The 13409-nt window shown below is 35.7% G+C and overlaps 1 pseudogene; it reads left to right on the plus strand.

Moving 5' to 3' along the window:
- Positions 1-4755: 4755 nt before the first annotated feature.
- LOC124889614 overlaps positions 4756-13409 on the plus strand; it is a 33139-nt pseudogene continuing 24485 nt past the window's right edge.

Genomic DNA, 13409 nt, shown 5'->3' on the forward strand with positions numbered 1-13409 from the left:
TAATCCGTGATGCTCTAAGGGTCCAACGATGGTGTTTTGCATCAGGAACTTAAAATAACCATAACTTCTTACCTGGTTATCAAATTTAGGCAAATCTTATATCGATGGAAAGCTAATTTAAATTCCTTTACAATTAAAATTCCTAATTTGAGGAATTCCACACCAAATAAATAGTGTTTCTTTTGTAAGCTATCTCTTAACACTCTAGGGATGAATTTAAGCTAGGAAAAATCACGGGGTATTATAGCTATGTCAGGTAGAGTCTATTTTATGCATATGTAGAGCTCCATACTTATAAGGGTGAGGCTACAAGGAATTTAGAAATGTTCCCTTTCTTATGTTCTATTTTGGGCTATAGATTCTAGTATCATGATCTTCTCTAAATCTTGGCTTACTCACATTTCTGATCATGCCTCCCCAAAGATTTATTGTTTGGAGAAAACTTTGGTGGACCCTCTATCCTACCTGAGGAAAACTTTGAGGCAACTCACCCTTTTTTATGCAGTGCAGACCCCATCTAGGGTCCCTACTCCTAATTGTACCACTCCACGTATAGTTCCAGCGGTCCATACTAGTCCTCCTCAAGCTATCTAGGCTGGTGATACTTATGCTCAGTCACCTCAGGGATATATTTCTAATGTATAGTTCCATCAGTCTACTCATATTCCTACTTAGTTTGTGGTATCACAGTCTCATAAGTCTGACCATGGGGGTTTAGTTACTTATTCATCTAAGGTCACCTAGGTTTACTAGTTCATGAAGGTGGATCTCTTAATATTTACAGGATCTAAGGATAAGAAGGATCCTCAGGGTTTTATTAATGAGATAGAAAAGATTTTTAGGGTAATGCATGCTACTAATTCTAAAGGTGTAGAGTTTATTGCATATCAATTTAAAGATGTAGCCTAACAATGGTACAAGGAGTATGAATCGATGAGGGGTCATGATGTTGAGCGAGAAGTTTTAGATAAGTTTTTAGGTACTTTTCTTGATCACTTCTTTCCTCAAGAGTTTAGTGAAGCTAAGGTGGAAGATTTGTGAACTTCAAGTAGGGTAAGATGAGTATGAAGGAGTATGCCCTAAAACTTCAGCAATTGTGAAATCTTTCTTTGGGGTTAGCATGTAGCATGAGATCTAAGATAAGTAAGTTTTATTTTGGTTTATCCCATGACATGGTACTAGAGTGTAAGCCCATAATGTTAACAATGATACGGACATCTCCAGGTTGGTAGTTTATATGCAGAAGGTAGAGAATGCAAAAAATAGGTAGAAATGATAGAGAGGTAGAATAAGAAGCCCAGATTTTTAAAGAAGGGTGAGTAGGATGCAGGTCAGCAAATTAGTAGAAGAGATGGTAGAGAATGGACTAAAAAGAAGAATTGGGGAAATTTGTATTTTTCTACCAGTGTTCCTTATCTTAAGCTTTTGGGTAATCATTATTTTCAGAATAGTAGTGGTCCTAAGGAACAGGATGCCCAGTCGTAGGCTAGTAGAGCTCCATCAGCCCCACGTTATCCTTATTGTAAATTTTTTAGGAAGCTTCACCGTGGTTATTATGAAAAGGAGAGAAATTAGTGCTTTAATTATGGTCAACTTGGTCATATGCTATGACATTTCCCCTCATCAAGAGTTCCCATAGGACCTAACAATGTTCCAATCAATACTTCTTAAGCTTTGGTAACAAAAGACACCACTTTGAGTATCGACACTCGCAAAAATTATCTTTATGCACTAGTCACCCTTCAGGAATCTGAGGCATCACCTGACGTTGTGACTGGTATGTTACGTCTTTTCTCTCATGATTTTTAGTATTGTTTGTGAACCTTTATGTGGATGTACACTTTGGTTTTGGTCCTGAAAGTATTTGCAATCCTTTTTTAGTGTCTACCCTAGTAGGTAATTCGATAGTTTCTAGAAAAATCTATAGGGGTTTGTGGTGTCATTCTTTCATTTGGAGACATTGGTGGATTTAATAGAGCTTGACATAGTTGATTTTGATGTAATCTTAGGGATTGATTGGCTTTATTCATGATATGTGTCTCTGGATTGTAGGTCCTGAAAGGTCAATTTCCAATTCCCTAATAAATTGGCCACTAAATAGGAGGGAAGTACTATGGTACCAAAATGGAGGTTTGATTTCTATCTTATATCCTAAAATTTGATTTCAAAAGAATTTTTGTATCATTTAGTTCCGGTTATGGATTCTAATTCTGAAAGTTCTTTGCAATTTATCCCTATGGCTAACAAGTTTCCCAAAGTAATTCCCAATGATCTTCCTAGGATTCCTCTTGATTAAGAGATGAACTTTTGGATTGATATTTTGTTGGATTCCCATCCCATTTACATTCCTCCTTATAGGATGGCTCCAACTAAACTAAAGAAACTTAAGGAGTAGTTAAAGGATCTTCTTGATAAGGGTTTTATTTTCCCTAGTTTTTCTCCATAGGGTGTTTCTTTACTTTTGGTATAAAAGAAGATGGGTCTCTTCCGATATGTATAGACTACCATTAGCTGAACAAGGTAAAAGTAAAAAATAAGTACCCTCTTCCTAGGATTGATGACCTTCTTTCTTGATCAGCTTCGGTGTTCTAAGTTTTCCTCTAAGATTGATCTTTATTCAGGTTATCATCAACTGAAGATTAGGGAGGTTGATATTTTGAAGACTACTTTTTGAACCAGTTATGGTCACAATGACTTTATTCAGGCTCCAGCTGCTTTCTTGGATCTTATGAATCATATTTCCAAGAAATTACTGGATTTATTTGTTATTGTATTTATTGATAATATCTTGGTGTACTCCAAAAGTGAGAAAAATTATGCCATTCACCTCCAAATTGTGTTGCAAACTCTTAAGTACCAAAAATTATGTTGCAAACTCTTAAGTACCAGAAGTTGAGAGAGTAAAGTGGATCCATAGAAAGTAGAGGTAGTAAATAAATAATGTAGACCGATGCGTCCAACCGAGATTGGGAGCTTCATGGGCTTGCCTGGGTATTATAGGAGATTTATAGAGATTTTCTCATCTATTGCTGCTTCGTGGATGATCTTGGGCATATTTAGATGTCCAAGTGACAATATTGACCTAAATTTATACTTGTTCTATGATCTAAAACTTGCAAAATGTATTTTATTTAAGTTAAAATCATATTCTCGAGCTAATGGACATGATTAATGTCGCATGGCTTGATTGTGATGAAATTGAACATGTTATGATGCCCTAATGAGAAGCTTTTGGATCATAGAAGAACTTGGATTAACATGCTGAGCATGAAGATGTTTGAACAAGGTTCTAAAAGGCATGGAACAAGGCCCGAAAGTAAGAGCATATCAAAGAAGCTTAAAATAGAGAAAAAAATATGCCAGTTTACCATGGACTTTAGACTCCGCATTAGGCCACATTGATGAATTGAAATTAGAAGGAAATTCAAGTGAAGGTTCGTGATAGCCCTGTGCCACGGAGCTTAGTGACTATTATAACCTTCGTGGCATGGAAGCTGGTGTGTTTCGCAAGTGATATTCCAGTATGCATCTGTGATACTGGCCTTTTTACAGACCTTAATCACCGTGATAAGGTCCGTGACACGGTGAAGGGTATTTTTATGCAGTTGAGCCATGCTATAAAAGGAACACTTAAACTCAACTATGAACATCTTTGGCATATGAAAAAGCATAGGAAAAATACTTATGAGAGTTTTACTAGGTTTCTTTCATTTTTCATCTTCCTACTTTGAATTTGGTAATATCAATTATATTTCTTAGATGTTAATTTTGACCATGAATGGCTAAAAACCCTTGTTCTGGGGTTGAGGCCGAGAACATGACAGTTTTTTTATATCCTTAGAGTTATTGAACATTGGATTATCGCATAGGCAGTTCTTATTTTCTTATTTTTTACCATTTTAATGCATGGACACCATTAAAATACATGTTTAATCCTTTTGTGCATACGAAAGGAGAATCATTAGGATAGATCAAGAGTTTAAAGAGCAAGTTCTTATTCTATCATAGAGCAAAGGATTGAAGTAGTGGCTAGGATATAAATATAACTAGAAACCTTGTTTGATTCAAATGCTAGAGGATAACTTAAATAATTGAAATAATGATCGCATCCCCACTCAATTATGTAGTTGCGATGTCCTTTTAGGTAGAAGATTAGAGGCTCGGAGGACCATAATCATAAATTAAACCATACGAATCAACAACACGATAACTAACACAATCACACTAAGGATCGATATTTACATGATTTTTAAGAGTGTCTCAACCCTGGAATTTTCCCTTATATTGTTTACAACCTTGCTTACATTGCTATTGACACACTATTGTTATTTTGTTATTTCTTAATTATTCTTTAGATTGTTACAACCATATTAATACTCTGAAATACTTGAATATAATATTGTTGGAACTGAACTTAAGTAAATTACTAATCAAGTAGTCCTTGTGGGTTCAATATCTAATTCTTTTGAGTCACTCCATGAGATGTACGATCATGTGCACTTGCTTATGTGATAGACTGCAACAAGTTTTTGCGTCATTGCTGGGGACTCAAATAATTTGTAATTTTCTAAATTTTTGCTTTTGATAATAAATTTTAGTGTTAAAAACTTAATCTTATCGGATAACTTTTGCAGTAAAAGTGATGTATCAGAATGACAAGAGCAAAAGAATTGGTTGAGCCTTATTTAGAACATGAACTTATATTTAATCAAAGTCAAGGAGGCATTACTTTAATATCCAATTCAGAAAATTCAAATGGCACATCAGGTGAATCCTATTCTTGTTCCAGTTGCTCCTGCTGTGGTGGCTCCAACTGCTTCTGCAAATAAAGTAAAGGCTAGATCTACTCATGAAGTGGCAAAGACTTTTATGAATAATGCTGCTAATAGTATCCGCAAACCAACTGTGGGTGTTCGGTTTTAATTGAAGTAGAAGATAGAGAAACTCTTACACACCAGTGGGCAATTTACAGGTTTATCTCCTGAGGACCCACAGCAGCACATACAAATTTCCGTGAGATAAGTGACACCTACATTCCTACTGAGGTATCTACTAATTACATCAGACTCACTCTCTTTCCTTTTACTCTATTGGGGGTAGCAAAGAGGTGGTCAAATGCTGAACAACCAAACTCCAAAACTTTATGGGGTGATTGTCACGACCCGAACTGGGGCCCTAGCCATGACGAGCATTTTGAACCATCAAGGCCCAAAACACCCCTTATCTATCTGGTTATCATGCACATGACTTATATAAAAAGGAAATGATAAATATACACTATATAATGGAAATATGGTCAAGAATCATCTGAAAACAATAATGGGGAATAATATCCCACAATCTTAATCAATATCATTATAACATCTGTGAAATCTCTACTTCATGACTGAAACAAATATCTATCTGAAAACTAGGACAAGGCCCCCAGTAGACCCAAAACTAATAAATGATAAATGAAACTGGTAGATATCAGGCCTTCCGAAATATAGAAAGCTCACCAAGTGACTCTGTAAATCTGTGTGAGGAAATCTATGGATTTTTTGGACCCCCAAACTGTGCCTCCAAACCTGGGAGGAAAGGGGGTCAATACAAAAGTACTGGTACGCAGAGATATCAAAACAAACATAATATTTTTACAAAATATAGTTGAGAGCCATTATAAAGTAATTTCATATCAAATCACTTGAAAACACATGGGCGTAATGTAATTGTTTTAAACAACAATGCAGTGCAGATAAGCTACTTGGAATACCCTATATATCACAGTTACACCAACTGTCAAACCTTGGTTGCCGCCGAGATCAGAGTATAAGTGACGGGAAGACACACAAGATCACACAGTAGGGTGTCTCAACCCAATGGTAGTGCACAAGATCACAAAGCAGGGCTCCTAACCATAGCCCCAATTTGGGAATAACATAAAGTCAGGTACGCAAATCAGAAAGCAGGGGACCAAATTCCCATGTCGGCAAACACGGTTTCCATGGATGAGCCCTTATACTAAAACGCCTTCTTCGGGCATCCACCTATATCATGAAAAATGAATGCATTCAAATTTTATTTGATTCAATCACATGTCATATTCTGTAGGGTATCGTCATACCCGACTTTCAATCCATCAATATCACATCATTCTTCTCATTCAACCATTGTATTCAACATGTTTTAACACAAATAGCCCTCTCGTTCTCAAGTCAAAATCATATCAATTCTCAAAATATTTCATGTCATGATTTTCAAGATGTTTTCAAACAATTTACATTATATGAACATTTAAAACAAATTCACATCAAGAGAGGGATTCCATATCATTCATCTCTTAAGTTGACATATTTTTGGAATACATGCATATACATATATCATATATCAAATCACTTTGGAATTAGGCATAATGACCAAATCAATATCATAAAGATGCTTGAAACATGTTTATATTCATAATTTCAAAACCCCCATTTTTTAAAACATGAATTTTTAAGCCCATGAGATTTTTGAGATAACCCCACGTACCTCTATATGCGAATATGATAGGTGCTTCTTAAAGCCTACGTTACAGAGATTCTAAATCTTCTATTTGTTTTGAAAACCCATGGTTGAATCTTGAACCACTTGGGTTTCTATTTTGAAATCCTAGAGAGATTTCTTGAACAATTTTGATGAATGAAGGTGTACTTTGGGGTCTTTGAGAACTAAATTTCGTGTTTATAGCTAAATAAGGGTGGGCAAAGGACCATTTTGCCCCATAAACGGAGTGTTTAAGTCACTTGAAACCTTTACATAGGCGCCACCTATGCTATCGCCTATATTTACACAGGCGCCGTCTATGCTATCGCCTATGTTTACACAGGCGCCGCCTATGCTATCGCCTATGTTTTCTAGGGGCCATGTGCGATTGGTTAGGCGACGCATACTACTTTAAAAGGCCATAACTTCTTGCTCAGGTTCCGGATTTTAGTAAAATTTGTATCGTTGAAAAGCTAAATCGAAGACCTATCATTTGAAACATAGTAAGCTCTCTAATTAAACATATACAGAGAGTTATGGTTGATGGATGCTGAAACAAATTATAACGTCCACTAAAACTTAATCGATCAAAATAGTTTCAACTCGTCCTTGAGTTGAAGGACCTCTATGGTCTAAATTCAAGCTTGAATGGATTCACATACTGCGAAAATAATTAACATGCCATATTGGCATAGGATTTATGGCTTCGGGATTATCAACGCATCAGAATCTTGGTCTATATTATAGCCCAAAATGCTAGGCATTACATTATCTCTCCCTTGGGATCATTCGTCCCCGAATGATGGGTAGAATGTCGAAGTATTAAGGGTATTGGATAAAGCGGACATGATATGTTCCCTAAGAAAGAATACGCTGATCGAAAACATGACTATAAGATTAGAACTACTGATGTTTTAAATGCTTATGCCAGAAATGCATATCCGACGCATGGAATACACAACTGAAGTGACTCATAGGCTGAATTCTCATAATGAATCATGCATATCTGATGCGTCGATTTGTTAATGAGTTGTTTTCATTAACGCATAACTGAATACACTGATAAGATGCACTTTTCTATTGAAAATACATTTTTAATGCATGCATATCTGACTGAACTGACTTTTGACATATGATTGAATACGCAATGATAACTGGTGCGAAGCTTGTAATAAGAATCTATGCATGCAGCTGAATGGGGTATCTCCTCCTTAGGACCCTATGTCCCTATATGAATGCTCAATTCACTAAGATACTCAGAAAATTAAGGCGTGCACAGGGCACCTACGAATTGAATCATAACTGAACATCTGGAATCTGAATTTAATGGATGATGCATGAACTGGGTCATACTCGTAACTACTGGTATACTCTATCTTAGAATATTAGCATGTCTGAGATTTCGAGCAGCATGAATAAGTGCAAAGACGAGAAAACAAGTCATGCGAATCTGGCTGCTAAACTGACTTATTGGCCATACTGACTGAATTATACTACACCCTCATACTTAACTGGAGTATCTCTTCAGTACAATTCTCTAAAGAAATTCTAGCAGTAATAGAGAGCGATGAATCTTGGGTATGGATTACACAAGACATCAATCTATGGAAATCACAACATTGACACTACTCAGCAGTCTAGAATATAGACATATAACTCCTAAATTAGGATAGAACTTTTGGACCTTTGGCAATACAACTTCTTACTTTCAGTCTTAGCGCACTTCCCGAATATCGCTTAACTATGATATTCCCTATAAATATCATATTCATTCAACTCATCTTAAAATTATCATATGAGCATTGACAAATCTTTCTACTAATGTCGGAAATAACTTAGTCCCTTCGCCATGATCAAGCCTAACACTAAGTCATAAAAAATACAACATGCCAGACCACGCTATTATTCTAAACCATATGATGCAATCTTCTATATCTCCTTTAAACATCACATCCTAAGTATAACATTCCTTGTTACTTCAATGACAACTTTGAACTGTTAATATGAAGTCGCTAATGCATATTGCGACCATCCACTAAAATCCTAAAACGTTATTAAAGTCTAATTTTTAACCACATGTTAACTCCAAGGCAATCACCCATAAATACATACTTCACATGGTTTCTAAACTATTATCAATATAACTCCCACGCGTTATCCTAAGAACATACACACACCAACTTTTCCACTAACCATCACATGTATCAAAGACTTGGCCCCAAATCTAACTTCATACTTATGGCCTTATCTAAACAAGCACACTATGATCTTCCATTAACAAGAACATTTACATCATCACCACTATCATTGCATAGGAATGGTCACTAAAAGGTTAAAACATAAGACCCTCAAGCGTGAAAAGATTTTTATATGGGACTGAGCACACTATAAAGAGTGAGTAAATGCCTCAAGAGTTGCATGACCTCAACTAGAGTTCATAACATAAGGAATGTGATTCTGACTACTTTAATGAACTAGAACTCATTATCTTGGAACTGGAAGAGTACGTGACTCTCTATCATATAGAGAAATCATGAACTATGATCACGGAACTAAATCGTAAGGCATGAGTAAGCATCCGGATAACTAAAAAAAATACTGAGGTAGGAATGGGTTGAGATCCACCCTCACTTTCTGATGTTCTAAACCATACTGCATCATTACTAGAATCTGAGAGCCTTACTTGGTCATTTGTTCTATCATCTCCCCCTCAGCTTCACATTATCATCTAGAGTTTGGGAGATCCTTTACCAGATTCTAACTGAACTACACTTACTGTACTCTAGGGTCTGAAAAATAAAAAGACAATGAATGCATATCATAAAACTTAACTCGAATGACTACCTTCTGGGATACATCAGTTTTCACACTTATTTCTATCAGTTCAACCTTCAAAACTCAAACTTAGATTCTAACACTTAACATGAATATCACCAAGTCTTTGATGAACCAAACAACTTTCGACATAGCGTACTAATATCGTGACTCCCAACATATGCCTCATTACTATGAGAATCAAGATCATATAAAAGGCTCAACACTATCAATCAAAACTCTTTAACTTAACTATTTAGAACCCTTATAACATCTACTAGTCTTTCCCCATCTAGCAACTCAACAGTACTACTAGCCACACGTAATATGTAATAGCCTTAGAAAGAATTTCGTAACCTCATGTCACCTTAGGCATACTTCTACATCACACATACAATATCATACATCACTACGAATCAAATAAACTTAATCTATTACATCCACCATTCAAGCCTATTAGATCACTTCTATACAACTAGTATTCATTAACCAAGAAATCTTCACATCCACTTTCATGTACATCAACTATTCAAACTTAATATCTAGTGCTATGCATGATTTACAACCCAACCTTACATAAAATTTTCACTTGGAAACTATAAATAAACATCACGAAACACTAGTGCACTAAAACTTCATAACCACAATAATCGATCATGACCTAACGGTTTTCCATATCATAATCCATTAGCATGTTCTATTTCAACACCTCAACCCTACTAATTTAATCCCACAAAACATGCATCATCAAACTTTTTCCACTATTTACCACCACACCATTTAAATTCAAGCCTATAGTTTAGTATCAATCATCTACCACCAATGAAGAATGCAACATAATATAAATATACTAATCCATCAAATTCGGACATTCTATCCAAATATCTCAAAAATCTTCTACATACCTTCTCACAAGTAGCACTAGTTTACAACTACCAATGAAAAGAGGGTCAAGAGGGTCACAGCCTTCTAATAGACATGGTCAACCTTATCCTTATATTATAACCCCGTACAATCGTATCTACTTATACTGCTTTCTCACATCACAATTACTTACCCAAGCGTACATTTACACTATCTTCAAAGTCCACAACAACCATGAGTCTATACTTATAACCTACTGGCTAATCTGGCCATTTTCATACTTCAAGCAAGGACAATTCACCTTGCCTAATAATCTTTCTCTATCTTCTACTAATAAACTAACACATAAGGATGAATCATCTCTTTACCGGCCCAATCTCATGCAACCAGCTTCAGCTATACATACATTAAACCTGCACAAGAACAACAAGTTGAAAAAAACAAGTTGCTAGTGAATCGAAATAGGCCTCACACAGCTTCACTAGACTTTGATTTTGTATTTTAAACTAGAAAATGGGATGAATGACAAGTCAACTATGCTAGTGAATCAAAAGAGCCCCACACAGCTTCACTAGACTTTATTTTTCAACAACACTTTAATGATAATATATCATGAGATAGACATTTAATACACAATATTCAATGAACTAAAAATACACATCTTACTCTGTATAAATAAAATCGGAGTCAAACACTTCCTCCGTGGACTACCATATTGTCCACACATGCTGCTAGCTACCAAATTAGTTTATCACTATAAAAGGGTAAATCATCCTCACTCTAACTTCTATCTTTGTGACTTCAAATCACCAACTTCTTGGTATAATTTCATTACTAATAGGTCATGACAACAATACTTTAACACACATTACTATTCAGGTGGAAATACAGTTCCAACATTCTGCTATACCTTATTACCTCTGAAGTGTGACACTGGCAACAAAAGTTCTGAAAAGAATTGAATACACTTAATATTGTAGGATAAAAAGCATGATTTCATCAAAATAAAGGTTCACACTAGAACCAACACACTCTGAAGCAGTAATAGTCTCTTCTCAAGCCTTGCAAAAATCTTATATGATTCGATCAGAATGAACCATACCATTTAGACTCTAAACTTCTATACTTGAATCGCCCAACGATAAGGCATGTCTGAGAATGTCCAAGTAAGGAAAGAATTGGGATGAGTGTTACTTTCATATGGGCGACACCATAGCACGAATTTGAGTATGAAAGAGGAACATTCTGACTCTATTGCACTAACTAAAACATGAAGAAAGAGAAACATTCCTAAACACCTAGTAGCCTCTTGATTATAAGTGTTGCACGATACATACCCATAAACAAGACTCTACCCAACGTAATTTTGCAGACACCCTGGGACCATGAACCATGCTCTGATACCAAGTTTGTTATGACCCGAACCAGAGCCCTAGCCGTGATGATTATTCTAAACCATCAAGGCCCGAAACACCCCTTATCTAACTAGTTATCATGCATATGACTTATATGAAAAAGAAATGCGGAAGATACACTATATAATGGAAACATGTTCAAGAATCATATGAAAACAATAATGGGTAATAATATCCCACAATCTCCATCAACATCTCTATAACGTCTGCAAAATCTCTACTATATGACTGAAACAAATATCTATCTAAAAACTGAGACAAGGCCCCCAGTTGACCCAAAACTAATAAATGATAAATGAAATTGGAAGATATCAAGCCTTCTAAAATATAGAAGCCTCACCAAGTGACTCTGCGAATCTGTCTGAGAAAATCTATTAATTTTCTGGACACCTAGACTGTGCCTCCAAACCTGGGAGGGAAAGGGGTCAATACAAAAGTACTGGTACGCAGAGATATCAAAACAAAATATAATATTTTTACAAAATATAGTTGAGATCCATTATAAAGAAATTTCATATCAAATCAATTGAAAACACATGGGCGTAATGTAATTGTTTTCAACAACAATGCAATGCAGCTGAGCTACGTGGAACACCCTACATATCACAGTTACACCAACTGTCAAACCTTGGTTGCCGCTGAGATTAGAGTATAAGTGAGGGGAAGACACACAAGATCACACAGGAGGGTGCCTTAAACTAATGGTAGTGCACAAGATCACAAAGCAGGGCTCCTAATCATAGTCCCAATTTGGGAATAACATAAAGTCAGCTACGCAAGATCAGAAAGCAAGGTACCAAATTCTTATGTCGGCAAACACGGTTTCCATTGATGAGCCCTTACACTAAAATGCCTTCTTCGAGCATCCACCTATATCATCAAAAATCAATGCATTCAAATTTTATCTAATTCAATCACGTCATATTTTGTAGGGTATCTTCACACCCAACTTGTAAGCCATCAATATCACATCATTCTTCTCATTCAACCATTGTATTTAACATATTTCAACACAAATAGCCCTCTTGTTTTCAAGTAAAAATCATATCAATTCTCAAAATATTTCATGCTATGCTTTTCAAGATATGTTCAAACAATTTACATCATATGAACATTTAAAACAAATTCACATCAAGAGAGGGATTCCATATCATTCATGCTCTAAAGTTAACATCTTTTTGGAATACATGCATATACATGTATCATATATCAAATCACTTTGGAATTAGGCCTAAAGATCAAATCAATGTCATAAAGACCCTTGAAACATGTTTAAATTCATAATTTCAAAACCCTCATTTTTTTAAACATGAATTTTTAAGCCCATGAAATTTTTGAGATAACCCCATGTACCTCTATATGCGAATATAATAGGTTCTTCTTGAAGCCTACATTGTGGAGATTCCAAATCTTCAATTTATTTTGAAAACCCATGGTTGAATCTTGAACTACTTGGGTTTTTAGTTTGAAACCCTAGAGAGAGTTCTTGAACAATTTTGATGAATGAAGGTATTCTTTGGTGTCTTTGGCAACTAAATTTTGTGTTTGTGGCTAAATAAGGGTGCAAAAAGGACCATTTTGCCCCAAACACGGAGTGTTTAAGTCAATTGAAACCTTTACATAGGTGCCACCTATGCTATCACCTATGTTTTCCAGGGGCCATGTGCGATTAGTTAGGCGACGCATACTACTTTGAAAGGCCATAACTTCTTGCTCGGGTGCCGGATTTTAGCAAAATTGATATTGCTAGAAAGCTAAATCGATGACCTATCATTTGACACATAGTAGGCTATCTAATTTGATATATACAAA

Source organism: Capsicum annuum, chromosome 12, assembly GCF_002878395.1.
Source record: "Capsicum annuum cultivar UCD-10X-F1 chromosome 12, UCD10Xv1.1, whole genome shotgun sequence".
Classification (NCBI taxonomy): Eukaryota; Viridiplantae; Streptophyta; class Magnoliopsida; order Solanales; family Solanaceae; genus Capsicum; species Capsicum annuum.